Genomic DNA, 19,196 nt, shown 5'->3' with positions numbered 1-19,196 from the left:
TAATAGCTACTTTTGTACATTTTTTAAAATATTTTATTTATTTATTTGAGAGAGAGAGAGAGAATGAGAGAGAGAGAGCATGAGAAGGGGGAGGGTCAGAGGGAGAAGCAGACTCCCTGCCAAGCAGGGAGCCTGACTCAGGACTCAATTCCGGGACTCCAGGATCATGACCTGAGCCAAAGGCAGTCACTTAACCAACTGAGCCACCCAAGCGCCCCATTTTTTAAAAAATTTTTTAAAGATTTTATTTATTTATTTGAGAGAGAGAGAGAGAGAATGAGACAGAGAGAGAGAGAGCAATAGCTACTTTGAAAAAAAAGATTTTTAAAATTTATTTGACAAAGAGAGAGAGAGATCACAAGTAGGCAAAGAGGCAGGCAGAGAGAGATGGGGAAGCAGGCTCCCCACTAAGCAGAGAGCCCGATGTGGGGCTCGATCCCAGGCCCCTGAGATCATGACCTGAGCCAAAGGCAGAGGCTTAACCCACTTAGTCACCCAGGTGCCCTGATAATAATAACTACTTTAAAGAGTTGAAATTAAGATGTATATTAATTCATGTCTATCTTTAGATGTTTGGGGGTGTGTGTATCTGTCTCCATCTCTATCTCTGTCTCCGTCTATTTGTACGCAAACAATCAGGCTCTATCTATATATTTTGATATTTATAGATAGTGCTTGAGACATAGTAGATACTCAACATCAGTTATCTAATCCTCTCCCGTGTTCTAATTCTACAGACTCATTTATTTAAGCCCTTTTCCTCTTTTAAGACTCAGATAAAATCTTTCATTTTCCGCTTGAATTTTGCTGACATTCCCATATCATAGTAATTTGGGCTCACTTGCCAATTAGCCTTCACTTTTTAACACTGTTTGTTGTTTGTTCTGTTGGGTATATAAATCACTGCTCTCTGAACTCCCTTCTAAGCATCTTGACGAAAGGAAAAGAATTATGCATTTTTAAATGCATATACCTTAGTCAATTAGAGGATGTGGGTATTTAATAATTAAGCACTAATATAAAAAAATGTTATTCGTTTGTACCAAAGAATCTATAGAGCTTGAACAAAGATCTATATGGTGTTCTGACCAAGGTTGTGTCTTCCTATATTTACTTTCTCACTTGACCCACTATTTAGTCAAATGAAATTAGTTAACATTTATTGAGCTTCTGTGGTGAGCATTTATCATCTTGCTTAATCATCACAGTATTCCTATGAGCTATAAATTATTAATCTTGCTTTGCAGATAGATAAATAAAAACTCACAGAGGTTAACAAAACTTCTTCAGGGACTCATAATACTAAAACTTGAATTAGATCCAAGTCTGCCTGACTTCAAAGTCCAGGTTCTTCCCAGCATATGACAACGTCCACTCATACTTAGATAATCCAAGTCTGTTCCTCCTCCAAGCCTCTCACCACTGAGATTTCCACAGACTTCTCACTTTTACAGTTGTGCAGTTCTGGATCAATTACACACACACACACACACACACACACACACATGCTCACATACGCTCTCCAAAAGATAACGTTTGTTCTCAAAAATGATAAGGTAATAAGAAGAAAAGTATTTACCTGAAGATCCCCAAAGTTTATGTGGAATTAGTACTCTAATACAATTGTAAATTATTTGTACTATAGTCTTAGATTCTCATTCTTGTTTGAACCAGTGTTTCCTTGGTCTTGCTGAGAATAAGAAACTAGTTAATTCCTGAGCCTCATCCTTCTTCAACACTAAACAAATAACAGAGAATTCTAGTCAGAACTGAAATGATTGTATTGGTTCAGAATCTTAGTTTCTGACATAGTGTCAGGTGAGTATGTGTGTGTGGAGTGGGGGTTGATGAACTCCTGGCAACCACCGATCTTCCAACTGTTTGCATAGGTTTGCCTCTTCCAGAATGTCACATAATTGGAATTATAAACTATATAATATATTTAAACTGTATTATTTCACTTAAGAAAATACATCTGAAGTTTTTTCATGTCTTTTCCCGGCTTCATAGCTCACTTATAAAATTGTTTAATAGTATCCCATTGTACAGATGTACCATAGTTTGTTTATCCATTCACCTATTGAAGGACATCTTGGTTGTTTCCACTTTGATAATTATGATAAAACTGCCAAAAAACATTCATGTCCTAGTTTTTGTGTAGATACAAGTTTCCAACTCCTTTGCTGAATGACATGGTAAGACTATATTTACCTTTGTAAGAAACCATCGAACTGTCTTCCAAAGTGGATGTACCATTTTGCATTCCCATCAGCAGTGAATACGAGTTCCTGTTGCTCCATATCATCACCTGTATTTGGAGTTAACAGCGTTTTGGATTTTAGCTATTCTGATAGATGGGCTAAAATGCAGTCTTTGTTGTCGTATATATCAATCTATGTTACTCAAAGTGTTTCTCAATGTTAGCTCCACTGTTCACATTCTAAAAATAGTTGTCTCTGCTAATGTTTTAGGTCCTTGAGTTTCCAGAGTATCTAGTCTTATGAATTCTTGTTTGTACATTCAGGAAATTCTTTTTCGAGCTCACTTTCTCTGAAATTCCTGGGCAAATGTAATCCACAACAACCAACACACACATTGGAGTTCTCTTTCCCCCTTAAACTAAGAGATCATGTGTACATGATCTGTCTCCCAAAGTTAGCTAAGGAGACAGATTTACCAAATATTTTGCTACAGCATAACATGGATTATTACCACATGGATTGTCCTCTACCCAGCCCCCTGTTACTAAGCCAATTTTTAATTTTCATGGAACACCCTTACTTCTGATTGTCAGCTCCTGTATTAGTGAAAATAAGCTAGTTTTTTTCCACAAAGGCCTAAATCAGAATGTTTCAAAGCTAAAGTTTATTTTTCACTCATCAAATATTATTTTTAATTGCAATAAAACATTATTTTAATAATATGATTATCTTTAATATTTATTTTAAATATTTTAAATTTAATTTAGTTATTTTTAATTGCAATTTAATCTCAATTTTTTTCTCTAAGAAAGATAAAACCAAATATGTTAATCAATGTTCTCCACAGAAACAAGACCAATAAGACAGATTGCTAGCTAGCTAGCTAGATATATGACAGATAGCTAAATAGCTAGATAGCTAGACAGAAGAGTTGGCACATTGGCTCCTGCCATTACAGAGGCCAAGAAGTCCCACAGTCTGCTGTCCACAAGCTGGAGAACGAGGAAAACCAGTATTTGTAATTCCATTCGAATCCAAAGGCCTCAGAACCAGTGGAGCCAAGAGTATAATTCTCAGTCTGAAGCTGAAAACCTGAGAAGCTCAGATACCTGCAGGTAGAAGAAGTCACCCCTCTTCTGCCTATTTTTTTTAATTATTCAATCATAACCAGAATGGATGATGCCTGCCTACATGGGTGAAGACAGGCAGATCTTTACTCAGTGTTACTGATCCAAATGCTAATCTCTTCTGGAAACACTTTTAACAGACACATGGAAAAATAACGTTTTACAAGGTCTTTGGACATTCCTTAGTACAGTCAATATGACACAAAATTAACCATCATAATAAATTATTCCTGACAGGTGCCCTACAAAAACTATGTTTCCTAGGCTAATTTTGGTTTGGGCTCTACGCATGGAGGTCAATTGCAATTACAGTAACTAAGTTACAGTTCCTTTTATCTACTTCCTTATATACCAAAGTATCTCCAGTCCTTTGTAATCTGAAAAGAGATTTCTAAGGGACTGCCTTCCTTCCTTCTTCCTTCCTTTTTCCTTTCCTTCCCTCTTTCCTTCCTTCCGTTCCTTCTCTCTATCTGCCTCTCTTCTTTATTCATCAGAAAGGACCTATCAAACAGAAATAGTGTTTCATGGTAGTTTAGAAAACAGACAAAAAAACAAACAAACAAACAAAAAAACCACAAGAGATAAAACCGGGAAACGTGAGAAAAATTCAGGACAGGTCAAATTATTAGACATAAAATAAAATAAAACCCATTGAGTTGCTTCTGCCTGTCCTAAACTAATTTTCCAAGAGCATTAGGGAATAGGAATTGTCCTCTGCCCATATTATAGGTGCAGAAAGCAAAAAACTAACAATTTTAAAACGTGTAAACATGTTTTTTCTTAAAAAGAAAACTGAAGGTTTTGATCAAATAGCCACATTTTAATAGTTGCAATGTAATAAAATGAAACCAGTTTTAGTTTTCAAACCCAAGATACATTGCTTTAATAGCCATGCTTAGTTTAAAACTCACAGCTGTTAAATCCATGATAACTTACTTTAATAATGCTGGTTGTTCCAAAATAAGAAGATTGCATCAAACTACTTCAATTAATTCACTTGGAAATGAAAATTAGAAGTAAATATTTAAACATATTCCCAAATATAATTATTCACATAGGATGACATTCGGAGAATTTAAAAGAACATTAAATATCTATTATCTGATTTTCTTTTTTGTGTTGTGTATGAAGCAGTGTCCATATTGTTTCCTTCCCTGCAGAACAGTGAGGTTTTGATAAAAAAAAAAAAAATTCTTCTTCCCTAACATTTATCTTTTCTCTTGTCCTTTGGATTCAGGCCTCTCCCAGTGTCTGTAAATTACCCATCCATTCATACATGTATCCATCCATTCATAGATTCCGCAATACTGCATTCACATTCTACTATGTAGCGAACACTATGCCAGGCATCAAGGATACAATGATCCTGGAAAATATGCTAGAGAAAACAGGAGAAACCTGACATACAGGAAACTTGGCAATCAGCTCCTATTCTCCATCCAGCTCCCATTCTCAAACTGGAACAAATCAAAGCTCTTATTTTCTGAAAGGAAAGGAGTGTATGGGAGGAGTTGGAGTCAGACAGGAAAATATTTTTTTCTTTTCTGCAGGTATTGGAAGAGATTTTTGTTATCAGTATTTTTCAGTCTCAATTTCCCAAAGGCAAGATAGGAATATTCCTGGAATTTCCTACAATCATATTCATGTATATTTAAACTAGAACAGAGAGCAGCTATCAAGTGTTGCCAAATACCATCCAGGACAAATTGGATTGGGATCTTGCAGATAGACCCCTGGAACTCAGGATGGATAGCTGTGTAGACACAGACTTCATTTCATTAATCTTGCAATAGTGACCTCTCATACTAGGTTATTTAATTTGGGGATCCTATTTACAATGTTATGGTGAAGTAATTTACCAGAGAGACACCTTTTTCCATTGTGACATGGTGCAAAGAAAGACAAAGGAATAAACACACATGCTGATAGTTTTCAGCTTTGGTGTCAAGGAACTGAGAAATTTTCTATCTCTTGACTTCTATTTCCTCTGTGCTTTAGGAAGCAAACTTATCGGATGAGAATGGCGAGGCAAATATAAATATTAAGATATACTCAAGTTTTTAACAACTTAAAGAAAAAAGCAAACATGTTCCCAGTCCCTATGCTTTCCCCTCCAACCCTCTGCTAAGAGATACTTCCTTTCCCACTGCTGCTGGGGCCCCTTTAACACCTCTACTTCCTGATATGTCCATGGCTGTATTTTTATTAAATTGGTTTTACTTGTTTGCTCCAACTCAGCCTGCCATATGGGGTTTCCACATCTCTCAGTTCTTAAGTTTAGTTTCTTAGAAGCAAGAATCTGATGGACCAGGTTTGGCTCAACTGGACACATCTGAAACATTCAACTGTGGCCAAGAGTCACAGCCATGTGATCCTGGTGGCCATTCCTGCATAGAGAGACTATCTTTGGAAAAAGGGAACATTGTAATAGATAGCCAAATAACATGTATCTATGACACACTAAACCTGGCCCATGGTCTCTCTGTCCCCTGTATTCATTTTCAGAAGGTTCCTTCTCAGTCTCCCTATTGGGTTCTATTTTCTCCACCCTAAAAGCTTGGTGTTTGTCAGGATTCTCTTCACAGCCTTCTTCCCTTCTCACTCTAGATCCCAGCCTTGGGTGATTTCATCCTTTCCCCATGATACAATTAACAGTTATGGGGTGATGACCCCAAAATCTATACCTCTTTTACAGGTCTCACTCCTAAGTGACAGGCTAGTAAAACAGCACCATGAACAGAGCTGAGCTATGGAAAGAGAGAAAAATCTTGATGAGCTCAAAAGTGTCAAAACCCTGGATGGAGCTGGACTGAATCATATCCATTTCTTGGATGTTTTACAATAAGAATTCTTCTTTCTTAAGCCAGATTGAGTTGGGTTTCTGTTACATCCCAAAGCTTCTTTAACTGATCCAGAGATTTTTTTTTTTTCCATCTGGTTTCTTTCTCAGGGCTTCATCTTGCCATTTGCTCACCATTCTCTTCTTGGTCACCTTGTTCCCTTTCTCCCAAGGTCAGGCTAATAGCAACCTCACAAACATTCTCATGTTCCTTCAGAAACACTCATACTCTCTCCATTGTCATCAATCTCCATTCCCAAGTCAACACACACACATGCATACACACACAATGAAACAAACTAAGAATGCTAGCTATCATTTAGCTCTTAGCTAAAAAACAGTTCATTTGAGAACGTGTAGCTACCAAAGTTAATCCAAGGGATAGTCCCCATTTTCACTAGAAAAGGAGGTAAGGTTTCAGCATGATTGGTAGTAAAACAAGAGTCAAAAAACCTGAGAACTAGTTCTCAGAAATTATTTTAGAGAAACAGAAAATATTTCTGCCTTTTTATTTCTTTCCTAATAAAAATTATAATATCCTTCATAGTGTTGTTACAAAAGTCTAATTGTAAGAACTGTGAAATGCTTTGATAAATGGGAAACTGTTCTTTGATAATGAGCTTTTAAAAGAGGTAGATAGGGGCGCCTGGGTGGCTCAGTGGGTTAAAGCCTCTGCCTTCGGCTCAGGTCATGATCCCAGGGTCCTGGGATCGAGCCCCACATAGGGCTCTCTGCTCCGCGGGAAGCCTGCTTCCTCCTCTCTCTCTCTGCCTGCCTTTCTCTGCCTACTTGTGATCTCTGTCTGTCAAATGAATAAATAAAATCTTTAAAAAAAATAAAATAAAAAAAAATAAAAGAGGTAGATATACATGAGAAAGTGAAAGAAAATTAGGTGATACTAAGTGAATGAGATCTTTAAAAATATATATGTAAGTACTTAGATATATACCATTTTTATCCTGATATATACAAGAATAGTTATTATATTTTCATTTAACCAGACTATAATTTTATAAATAAAACTTTGCAAGTTCTTTTCATATATTTACAAGTATAGCAAACTATATGGAATTCATATGCATTATAGCACCTTGATATATATATATATATATATATATATATATATATACAGAGGTTTCAGTTTAAAGGGAAAAGGACATCACATCAATTAGAGGAAGGATGAAAACCATATGATCATTTTAATAAATGCAGAAGAAGCATTTGACAAAGTACAACATCCATTGATAATAAAAACTCTCAACAAAGTAGGTCTAGAGGGAACATATTTCCACATAATAAAGGCCTTGTATGAAAAACCCACAACTAACATCATACTCAATAGAGAAAAACTGAGGGCTTTTCCCCAAAGGTCAGGAACAAGACAAGGATGTTCATGCTCACCACTTTTTTAAAATTTAACTTAATTTTATTATTTTGTGTGTGTGTTCCAAAATTCATTGTTTATGCACCTTACCCAGTGCTCCATGCAACATGTGCCCTCCTTAATACCCACCAGCAGGCTCACCCAGCCCATAGTACTACAAGTCCTAACCACAGATATCAGACAACAAAAAGAAATAAAAGGCATCTAAATTGGTGAGAAAGAAGTAAAATTTTCACTATTTACAGATGACATTATACTATACATAGATAACGCAAGACTTCAACTATAACTGATAAATGAATTCAATAAAGCCATAGGATACAAAACAGATGTAAAGAAATCTGTTGCATTTCTGTATATTAATCATGTAGAAAGCAGCAGAAAGAGAAATTAAGGAAACAATGCTGTTTACAATCGAGCCAAAAATAATAAAATACCTAGAAATAAATTTGGGCAAAGCAGTGAAAGACTTGTACTCTGAAAACTTTAAAAACAATGATGAAAGAAATGGAAGATGACACAAAGAAATGGAAAGACATTCAATGCTCATGGATTGGAAGAACAAATATTGTTAAAATGTCCACACTACCCAAAGTAATCTACAGATTTAATGTAATCTCTGTCAAAGTACCAACAGCATTTTTCATAGACCTAGAACAAACAATTTAAAAATTTGTATGGAACCATAAAAAACACTGAATAGTCAAAGCAATCTTCAAAAAGAAAAACAAAACTGGAGTTATCACGATTTCAGACTTAAAGTTACATTACAAAGCTATAGTAATCAAAACAGTATGGTACTGGCGCACACACACACACACACACACACACACACACCCACATAGATCAGTGGAACAGAATAGAAACTCCAGAAATAAACCTACAATGTTATGCTCAATCTTAAGTAAAGGAAGAAAGAATATGCAATGGAAAAAGACAGTCTTCTCAAACAATAGTTGAGAAAATTGGATAGCTACATGCAAAAAAAATGAAACTGAACCACTTTTTTTACTACCCAATAAAACAAATTCACAATGGATTAAGGATCTGAATGTGAGCCTAAAACCACAAAAATCCTAGAAGAGAGGAGAGGCAGTAATTTCTCTAATATTGGCTGTGGCAATATCTTTCTAGATATGTCTCCTGAGGCAAGGGAAACAAAAGCAAAAATAAACTACTGGGATATATTAAAATAAAAAGCACTTGTCATGATGAGTGCTGGGAAATATTTGAAATTGTTGACTCTCTGTATTGTATACCTGAAATCAGTATAACACTATATGTTAACTATACTAGAATTAAAATTTAACAACAACAACAAAAAGCAAGCAAAAAAAAAAAGTTGCAAAGGAAACAATAAAATTAAGACAACTTAACGAATGGGAGAAGATATTTGCAAATGACATATTGAATCAAGAGTTAGTATCCAAAATATATAGAACTCAAAACAAAACAAAAACCAAAACAAACAAACAAAAAAACCCAAATAATCCAAATAAAAATGGGCAGAGGTGAACAGACGTTTCTTTAAGGAAGACATCCAGATAGCCAATAGGCACATGAAAGATGCTCAACATCGCTCATAATCAGGGAAATGCAAATCAAAATCACAATGAGATACTGCATCTGTCAGAATGGCTAAAAAAACAAAAAACAGAAACAAAAAAACCCACCAAACTCAAGAAACAAGAACTGTTGGTGAGGATGTGGAGAAAAAGGAACACGCATGCACTGTTGGTACAAAGGCAAACTGGTTCAGCCACTTTCACACTGTGGAAGACAGTGTGGAGGATCCTCAAAAAATTAAAAATAGAACTTCCCTTCCATCCAGTGATCTCACTACTGGGCATTTACCTAAAGACTACAAAAACAGGGTACCTGTGTAGTTCAGTCTCTTGAGCTTCAGACTCTTGATTTCGGGCTTAGGCCATGACATATTCATCATGAGATCAGGCCCCACATTGGGCTCTGTGCTCAGCAGGGAGTATGCTTCCTTTCTCCCTCTCCCTTTGCTCCTCTCCCCCCGATCATGCACTCTCTCCCTCGCTCAAATTAATAAACAGATAAAATACAAAAACACTAATTTGAAGGGACATGCACCCCTATGTTTACTGCAGCATTACTTACAATAGCCAAACTATGGAAGCAGCCCAAGTGTCCATGGGTAGATGTATCAATAAAAAGATGTGATATATATATTATTCATCCATAAAAAAGAATGAAACCTTGCCATTTGCAACAACATGGATGGATCTATAGAGTAAGTCAGAGAAAGACAAATACCATATGATTTCATTCATACGTGGAATTTAAAAAACAAAAAGTCAACAAAGAAAAAAAAACAATCAAAAAACAGACTCATAACTATATGGAACAGATTGTTATCAGAGGGAAGATGTGTGGGAGGAGGGTAAATTGGTGAGGGGTATTAAGAGTACATTTATCTTGATGAGCACTGAGTAATATATGGAACTGTTGAATCACATATTGTACCCCTAAAACTAATATAACACTGCATGTTAACAATACTGGAATTAACATAAAACTTTAAAAATAAAGGGAAAAGGAACTCAACCATTATTTCATGCCATGCAAACATATTTGTATTTTGATTGCATGACTATTGATCTGGCCAGATATGCAACACTGAACTGATCATAAATGTACCTTTGTTTCTGTATGGTAAATTAATATAAAAGATTGAGTGCAACATAATAAGATGTTGTAAGCAGATCCAGAGCAATACTTTCGAATAGTCCCAAGCAATTCCTAGGGCATCAAGTGAAAATTAATTTCAATACAAATTAAATATAGATATATTTTATTCCTAACATATATCTTGCTTATAGCATATATCCCAAAATAACCTGAATAAGACTTACATTCTTCATAGCGATATTAATTAAATATTAATTTCTTTTTTGTTTATGTAAAATATTGTTTTAAAAGAGAACTTATGAAATTAGGACTGGATAATAATCATCTTGCATCTCTCAGCAAATCCTTAAAACTAATTCTCTTATGCAAAAGATCTCACTTCTTTTTAAATGTATAGCCACCTCTAAAACAATTTGTTATAAATAAGCACTCCAAAAGATAACACCAAAAAAACAAGTAGAATAGAAAATATACACTGATTTAGTAGAAAAAATAGAAAGGGAAGGGAATGAAGTCTTAGTACCTACTTTAGTTCTTGTATTAGAGAGATGTATGACCTTGTCCTAGTCACCTGCCTTCCTTGGGCCTCAGTTTTCTCACCTGAGTAAAGAGAATGTTGATATTTATAAAGAAGACTCCTATTCATCTTAAGTTGCATCTTAAGTATGTCAGTTATTATTTATTACAGTAAGGAGAGGAATTAATGGATAGATAATGGAAGCACCACTCAATCTTAAGAAACACTATACAGGAAAATAAGGGGTAAACTTTTTCCAAAAAGAAGTCCATGCATCTTCTGAAATTATCAAATGTATTCATGGAACAGTTAGCCCCAGTTTACTCTTAAGAAATTGGAAAACGTGGTTTGTGGATTATTGGTGATGTTCTACTGTACCTTTCTTTGCTTTACTAAATTATGTGCCTCTTTTGTCACTCTTCTTCTAGTTAAGAACTTGGAGAATTGGGCTATAGTGGGGAAATAAGGAAAAGCACTGGTTGACCTAAAATTGTTTAGAATGCATGTGTGTCCCAATTTAAGAAAGACAGTAAATCAAAGAAGAGTAAGTAAAAAGTTGCCTGGAGCTTCTTTAACTTATGCACCAATAGCACACACAAGATTCACATGGTGCTTTGAATTACTATCATTTTTCTCTTTCTATTGAAAAGCAAATGCAGCAGGACCCACTTAAACATTAGTCATGTCAAATTGATGCTGGATTTCTCTTCTTTCCTAAAGGCAGTTATACTAACACGATATTATTATTATTATGGGAGAAGCTGAGACTAACTCTGTGCTCAAGATGCTAAAATAATTTAGTCATTACCAAATGTTATAGTTTAGCACTGTCCTAATGCTGCTTTACATCGACTAGTGTGTCTTTTGAGATTGTTAAGAAATAAAACATAAGCCACTTGCTCAATCAACAAAAGCAATCAAAGAGAAATGAAGTCAGGCTTCAGTGCAAATAAAGGTTAGGACAATTGTCATCTGGGGATAGAGTAACACCAAGCTCACTACTGAGAATTATTTTAAGAACAAAGAAAGCCAATTTAGTCCATTTAGTAGAAAAAAAATCTAATGAAGCTTTAATGAGGAAAGAAAATACACAACCCTAGGCTTAAATGGGGTATTCTGTGAAACTCCTGGTAATGAATTTTAAAGTTATCCTTCCTTCACACCTGCTACTCTGCTTTTATTCATTCACATAATTATAAAGCATCCACTGTATACCAGACACTTGTTGGTCATACTGAGGTTCTATTGGCCAATGCTGGAACATCAGGGAGGGTGTCCCAGAAAAGGAAATTATTGCCCTAAGTCTTAAAGAATGTAGGAATTAGGGGACATCTGGGTGGCTCAGTTGGTTAAGCGGCTGCCTTCGGCTCGGGTCATGATCCCAGAGTCCTGGGATCGAGTCCCACATCGGGCTCCTTGCTCAGCAGGGAGCCTGCTTCTCCCTCTGCCTCTGCCTGACACTCTATCTGCCTGTGCTCACTCTCGCTCTCTCTCTCTCTGACAAATAAATAAATAAAATCTTTAAAAAAAAAAAAAAGAATGTAGGAATTAGACCAGGTAAAGAAGTGGAATCAGCCTTTTCTAGGGAAAGGATATCTTTCAGGAAATCATGATAGATTCAGAAAACTTCTGGAAGATCAGATACATGTTTAGAAGTGAGAGATGAAGTTAGAGGCAAGGGTCAGATCATGGAGACCCTTGTAGGTAAAGCTAAAAAGCTTAAATTTTATTTTGAATTTGTGTGGAGCTGATTGGTTTGAGGAAGCAGAGTAAGAAGAATGTTTTTTTTTTAAACCTTCTTTGTATGCAGAGTTTCATCTTTTATTCATATATTCAACAAATATTTGTGGAGCATCTACTGTGATCAATGTACTGTATCAGAAAAAGAAAATTTAACTATAAATTAGAAAGTCAGGGTCTCTGCCCTTCACGGAGATTATAGTACCTCAATAGAGACTAACAGCCAATTGCTTATTACTCAAGAGGTTATTTCAATCTACATGGCAAGAAATAAAAGGGGCTCACAATTCAGGCAATAGCGATAAAGGAAGAAAAGAAGCAATACAAGATAGGAGTAGAAGTAACAGGATTGGGTTTTCTGGTGACCTAAACACAGGTAACATTTCTAATAATAACTATATAGCTGATAAAAAGTTATCTATTGACTGGCTGTCCTCTGCTAGGCACTGAAACAAGCACTGTATTTTATTCAGTGCTCATGAAAACTCTGCAAAGAATATGTTATTTGTCAATTTTATCAGAAACTCAGGATGTATAGATTTCAAAAATGACCTCAATACTTTGCAGCTCTTTCTACCAGGAAATGGAGCCTATTTTCCCACAAGACTTGATATTCTGGCTTAGAGTGACATTACCCATTCAGAGCCTAGGCTTCTGTCTTGTGAGCCCTCCTTCTTCCATATACTCATAACTCAAAGCAAACATAAAAGAAAACAAAACCAATGAACAAAATGGGGGATGGGATCCAACCACATAGAAGCTTTCTTAAATTTGGGGGGAGGGGCTTATTTTCAGATTTTTCAAAAAAGATCCTATTCTTTGCTCAAGTTTCAAATTTCGTATTCTTTATTTCTGGGCATATATGACACTTCTACTTTACCACCACGGCATTCTAACTCTTCATGCAAACTCAGATTGTTTCGATCAGGAGCAAATGCTCATTATGTGAATAAACCAAGATGTGGTAGCACCTATTAGGATTCTTCTCTGGCAGGTTCTTGTGGTTCAACATTCTCTCACTGGCAGTAAATCTCTGATGGTTTTTATAGACATTTTAAACATAATTCTTTGGTCATGCAATTATTTACTATAATAACTGAGGACCATGAATCATGCCACAGAGCCATTCACAAAAAATATATCAGAGCTATAAAGGAAATTAAAGGTCATACATTTCACTAGATATAGAGAGGTAGAATCAAATGCAGTCTTCCAAAACTCTGTCCAATGGCATCTCAGTTTTAAAAAGCACTGTTTCTGGGGTATCTGCCTAGCTTGGTCAGGCGAACATGCAGCTCTTGACCTCAGGGTTGGCAGTTCGAGCCCCACATTGGGTGTAGAGATTACTTAAATAATTAAATAAACTTAAAAAAAAATAAAGCACAGCTTCCATTCAATGATTGGTTAATGGAGGCAAAACTACAATAGACGCTTTTGTCTCCCTAGGAAACAGTCAAGTCCTGCAACATTAAAGTACAACAATAACAACAACAACAACAACAAAAGAAAGGAATCTAAACAACTAAAGCACAAGAGAACATGGGGGAGAAAACATAATAAAAAAAGTCTTCCCTTAAGCTATATATTCAACACTTTTCTTGAAAAGCAAAAATCAATTTTTATAGAGTTCACTTGAGAGGTACAATTCAGTGGAGACTATTTTTAAACAAAATTAAATATTCAAGACTGCAGTTAAAACACACTTTAAAGAATTTTAAAAAATAAATGTTTTAGAGCAATAATTAGTGTCTAAAAAGGAATCATTATAGAAATAAAATGATTGTGATTATTATCTTTCCCAAGGTAATATAAGCTCCAATAATCATTTTATGTTTAAAAAAATAGTAACAACGTTTGAAGTTTAAATAACTACTCCTATTTCACCTGAATTTTAATATAAGCAATTGAACTCTCTAAAAATATGATGAATTAGGCTTTTTTCTAAAATTCTCAAAATAGTGCATGTAATTATGTTATTTATTCTCACAATGAGAATTTTGGTAATTTTTCAATTATGGGATGAAATATTTCAGTGACTTGTTGAAGGTTACATAGGAGATAGGGCATACATGTAAAAACAGAAGAAATCTGGTGGTTCTGTAGATATATTGTGGGGTGGCAACCCAGTCAACACTTCTCTGAGAAGCATCCTCAGACCTAGACTCTGTGAAAGGGGTGGGCTACCCTCTTATGCCTGTGACCTCACCGTAAGCATAACTGATGGGAATTAAAGTTGGCATATATTCCAAAATAACTAAATCTTATTCTCCCTCTTGAAAAGTTGTTTTCTAATTCAGGTACTTAGTTTCTTGGTGTTGTTTCTAAAGTTACAAGGTGTTTTCAGTTGGTGTTTGAACCAGTGTCACAGAAAGCTACACTCACCATGAGTTACGAGGGTCATATTCAAGCCTTTCTGAAGAGAAAGACAGCAAAGCCAATGTGCAGCATACAGACAAACCGCTCGAATAAGAGAGAACTCTGAGTGTAAGAGAGAGAGAGGACAAGAGAATGGGACAGAAGCTGCTTATTAACCTTCCAATATATATGAAATCAGCTGTGTTTCCTACAACTAGGTTCCTTGAAATTCTTCAGGTTCAGGTTCAGGCTTTACAAGACATCATTTCTCTTAGGGTCATTCAGAGATAAATCAGGCCCCCGGTTTGGAACCAATTGAGAAATAATTTTAGAAGCATAGCAGAAATCAAACAGCTTTAACGATAAAAGCTAAGTCTGTTAATAACTCACCCTAATTTGTCAGATTTACCTACCCAGTCACCACCTTAGAAGGAATACTACAGGTCTCACCCACAAGGGCCTGTACCTGAAAAAAGTCGTACCATAGAACCACAGATTAATACGTCTCTCTGTACTCAGGCAAATTTCAACATGAGAGCAGAAAGAAGCAATGAGCTATTCTTCAAACTCACCAAACAAGATAAGGCATGTCCACTTGTCTGTGTTATTAGGTCTCATCCCAGATATTCTTATTTAATTAGTTTGGGTACTACCAGACATTGAGACTTTCTAAAGCTTCCCAGGTCCATCTTGACACCCTTCTCTCTAAGGAAGACTCGCTAGAGAAAGGAGTAGTCCTGGTCAACCCCCTAAGCTTTGTGCACTCTTAGCTATTAGAATCATCATTTGACTTACGGTCAGCCTAGATTGTCATTGTGCCTCCCATGTGAGCATATCCACATTTCTGTCAGAACTCCCCTGCTTCCATACTCAAGAGGTTCCAATCAAAATACCAATTACTTCTTTCTGGACTACATTTAATCCTCTGAAGGGTAATGTATATCAGAAAACTGTACAGTGCATCAAAAAAAACCTCTTTTAATTTATCAATTAAATTAACTTCAAGGGTTGTTGAATCCAAAACTGTATACTCTTCTATTTTCCAACCCAAATTATGTTCATCTGTGCTCATTATAGCTCATCGAAGTTACTACAATAAAATTAAATGACTAAGAGGTACCAATGATATAATAGCAGCTGAGGTATACTCCATATCTGAATACAAATCTCTTCCATAATTATTTCACAAAAAAATATGAAAAAAATCCAAAGAAACTTTATGTTTAAAATCAAAATATCTTATTCAGATGAAAGAATTTAAAACCTAATGAATTTAAAGTTCTCCCCAATTTCTTATTCCATTTACTCACTGCAAGAAGAAGTCTTGATGCTTACAGCTATAGTGTCAGTTTTCATCTGTTGGGAAAACTTTAAATCCCACAGCACCTACAAAGTTGAACCTAAAGCCAAAATCTATAATGTGCCTCATTAAAAAAAATCAAAGCATTAGCAGAACATTCGCATTATTACTTAGCACTGGACCATTTCTAACAAATTTGGAAAACTGTGTTTTTTAATCATTTATTAGTGGTTTCTTAAGGATTGAGAATATACATCTTAACTTGTTGGAGCCTCCTTCAGGTTTATACCAACTTAAATTTCCATAAAACATAAAAACTTTATTCCTATGTATTTCTCCCTAGAGTTTTATGTTATTACTGTCATTTATACTACATCTATTTTAAAAACTGAAAAATATATGGTTATAGTCATGACTTTATATAATCTTACATCTTTTAAAGAAGCTAAATAAATAAAAGCTTGTATATATGTATAGTTTGTTATATGCACTTTATAATTTATTTTTTCTGGTTCTCTTCACCTCTATCTAGTGTCATTTCTGTTTTCCTTGTGGCTTTGAATTACTCTCTATGTTGATTGTTTTCGATCATAAGAACTTCTTTTATTATTTCTTTTAAGGTTGATCTGCTAGCAACAAAGTCCCTCATCTTCGTTTATCTTGGAATGTCTTTATCTCATCCATTTATCTCACACTAATTTTTGAAAGATAATTTTGCTAGATAGAAGATTTTTTAACAGTTTTTGTTTTTAGCACTTTGAATGTGTCATTCACCCCAGCCTTCTGAACTCTACAGTTTGTTGTTATGGTTCCTTTTTGTCTTGGTCTTTTCAAGATTTTCTCTTTGTCTTTTAAAATTTGACTATGACTAGTATGGGTGTTTTGTTCTTTGTGTTTATCTTATAATTTGTTGAAGTTCTTGGTTCTGTACATGAATGTTTTTCTTCAAATTTGGGAAGTTTTCAGCCTTCATTTCCTTGATTATTTATTCTCTCCCTTGCTTTTGTTTCCTTCTTGCTAGTCCTTTTACATGTATGCTGGTGTGTTTAATGGTATTCCACATTTCTCTGAGACTCTATTAATGTTTCTTCATTCTTTATTCTGCATCAGATTGTATAATCTCTACTGATCTATCTTCAAGTTCATTGATTTTCTTCATGTATCAACTCAAGCCTAGTGTTGAACAATTCTAGTGAATTTCTTATTTCAGTTATTGTACTTTTCAATCACAGAACTTTAATTTTGTTCTTTTTAATAATTTCTATCTCATCATTGATATTCATATTTTATGAGATGATTGTCATACCCTCTTTTAATTCAAGTATGGTTTCCTTTAGTTCTTTGAACATATTTGCAATAGCTGTGTTAAAGCCTTTGTCTGCTAAGTCTACCATCTGGAGCACTTCAAATATCTATTCTATTGCCATTTTTTTCCCTGTATGAATCATAGGAAAAAACTTTCTCATTTGTTGTCATGTATCATTATTTTTGTTGAAGCTTGGACATTTTCAAAAATATATTGTACAAATTCTGGATACTGATAAATGAAGCTAGTTGTTGTTACTTACTTGGTCATTGGTTTGTTTAGAGACTTGGCTGAAATGATTCTATAATGTGTATTTTTCCTGCACTGTGCAGCATCTGATCTTGTCACTCATATTTTCCTCCCTTGTTGTTGTTGTTGTTGTTTTTTAGTTTTGGTCACTCTTGGGTCAGCATAAACTACTTATTGGTCAAAGGTTGCACATAAGCCTCCTTAGACAGATTTTTACCTTTCACTATTGAACATGTGTGTATGTGTGTAGTTTGGAGACTATCACAATTCAGGGATTTTATATTTTCCCCCCATGTTCAGCCAGAAATAGTAGCTTGGAGGTTTTCTTTCTAATCATTCCTGAGAGAATGCAGCCTTCAGCATTCATATAATTTTTGAGGCTGCTAGGGATGACTATAACATTATTTTAAAACTTGGCTTCTTAAGAAATCACTTCTGGGGGCATCCAGGTGGCTCAAATGGTTAAGCATTAAGCATCCAGCTCTTGGTTTCAGCTCAGGTCATGACCTCATGGGTTGTGAAATTAAGCCCTATGTCAGGTTTCACACTCAGCAGGGAGTCTGCTTGAAAGATTCTCTCCCTCTGCTCCTCCTCTCCCCATCCCCCACTTGCTCAAGCACAAGCTCTCTCTCTCTCTCAAATAAAGAAATCTTAAAAAAAAATAATAAAGTCACCTCTGGTCAGAGTAGCTTATTGTTTTGCCAATATCCAGTTAGAGGTTGTGTTTAAAGCCCTTTGCTGTGAAGCTTCAGACATCGCTGATCTGTTTGAGGTTTGGGGAATGCTTTCAAGTCTATCACACATCTTGCTCTGACTGGTTCTGAGCAAGTGCAGCCTAGAGATATATGTGCACTGGCTTTCCAAACCTGAGAGTTGATTCTCTTTACTAAACTTCTGGGTACTCTGCCATTTTATTTGTATGAGAGCTAACAACATCTTAGCCTTGAGGCTTATGAAAATGTGTTTTATCTTCTACCACAACCTTGAAAGAAGGAATATTCTTTTCATAATAAGGAAATTTTTTCCTTTTATTTATTTATTTGTAATATCTGCCCCTTCATTATGAATAAAACGACACACTGAAGCTCAGCTATCTAAAGCTACATTCAGAATTCAGTAACTGATAATTCCAGAGCAGGTTGGTGGAAGGTTCTCTTGAGTGTGAGGCAATCTATCTAGCACAGTATTCCTGGCATAAAGAGTTTTAATCTAAAAACAAAATTTGGGTTCCAGGGTGCCTGGGTGGCTCAGTTGGTTGAGCAGCTGCCTTCAGCTCAGGTCATGATCCCGGACTTCCAGGATCAAGTCCCGCAACAGGCTCCCAGCTCCTTGGGGAGTCTGCTTCTCCCTCTGACCCTCTCCTCTCTCATGCTCTCTCTCACTCATTCTCCCTCAAATAAATAACTAAAATCTTAAAAAAAAAAATGGGGTTCCATAGCACCAGGTGGAACTCGACTCTCTTAGTGGATAAAAGCCTAGGCCTCAGCTTATATATTTAGCTAAGAAAGACAACTTAAGCA

Source organism: Lontra canadensis, unplaced genomic scaffold (genome assembly GCF_010015895.1).
Source record: "Lontra canadensis isolate GAN:19392208 unplaced genomic scaffold, GSC_riverotter_1.0 scaffold9, whole genome shotgun sequence".
Classification (NCBI taxonomy): Eukaryota; Metazoa; Chordata; class Mammalia; order Carnivora; family Mustelidae; genus Lontra; species Lontra canadensis.
Note: the sequence above shows the minus strand (reverse complement) of the source record.